Below are 1,301 nucleotides of genomic sequence, written 5' to 3'. Positions count from 1 at the left end.
TTCATAAGTCCGATAGTAGGCCATATGTCCAATACTAATCTGTAAAGTCCTCTTCAGACTCACGAAGCACAAGACTTCAGACTCACAATGACGCTGAATGCAGGAAGATCACAAGCCAGTGGGTGGGAGGTCTTGTGGATCCAACGGCGTCATAAGTTACCTCAGCACTGGCAGAGTTCTCCACATGGCATCTCCAGCTCCCAGGGATCTGGCTGCATCAGGGTAGCATCATGGGACTTCTCATCAGAAATTTCTCGTGGGGAGTCTGCCTTGTCAGTAGAGAGTCTCCGTGGGAGTGAACATGTGTCCTGCCTCCAAAGAGCTATTTATCTTCTTAGCATCTTCAAATGAGGTCATCAAGCTACGTACGACCTGATTGACAGACAAGGCTACACCCCTTCACTCTTAATCCTCTCAAATTGACAACAGATTATGTAACTACCACAGAGACTCAATAGAATTTTGAAGGTTTAGCAAGTATTTCTTGAACTCTTGGAAAATATGGACTGTTGTATTACTTTCAATTGTCTTGTCGTACCTATAATTCTTTTTATTTTCTGCTAAGTTTTATTGCATTTTTATGAATTGCATTCCCAGATTTTTCTACCTGGGTTTTATTGTTGCACCTCAGTAAAGGGAACATCAAAGCAATATATGTGACACAGTACATCCAAACGTCAGTGCTGATGAGTTGCAGTCGCTGACTGAAGTTTTGCTTTTGTTGTTGTACTATATATTTTTGTTGTTAAGAATATACATAGCAGAATATGCATCAGGTCAACAGTTTCTACATATACAATTCCGTGACATCGAGTAAAGCCAACCATTCTAATGCTCCTTTTCTTCCTTCATTAACGTCACCCCACTGCTCCCCTTAGCTTCCTATAGCAGCTGTTGTCAGCCGATGGCACAGAGATTGCTCTTACAAGAGCACAGTGCTCAAGACAGACATTTTTAACTAGTTAAACTGAACTATCATTTGGTTTTTATGACAATGAGATATTTTTGGCTTAAGTTTTAAAGATTATCTTGGGGCAATAGTGTCAGGGGTTCATCCGTCTATAATTATTTTTCATTGACATTTTACTTGAAATAATTGCAAATTCCCATATAGTTGTAAGAAACACTACAGTAAGATTTCATTCACATTTTACTGAATTCCCTCCAATGGAAACATTTCATAACAACAATAATAAAAACAACAATCTCAGACTCATTGCTTTAGCAATTCTGACTCCATAATGTCCCTGAGGTCAACGCTGAACTGCCTCCGTGTGTTTCCAAGACTCTGTCTTTACGGA

Source organism: Echinops telfairi, unplaced genomic scaffold, assembly GCF_000313985.2.
Source record: "Echinops telfairi isolate 266 unplaced genomic scaffold, ASM31398v2 ScPeMD7_4;HRSCAF=17, whole genome shotgun sequence".
Classification (NCBI taxonomy): Eukaryota; Metazoa; Chordata; class Mammalia; order Afrosoricida; family Tenrecidae; genus Echinops; species Echinops telfairi.
This window is presented reverse-complemented; position numbering follows the sequence as displayed.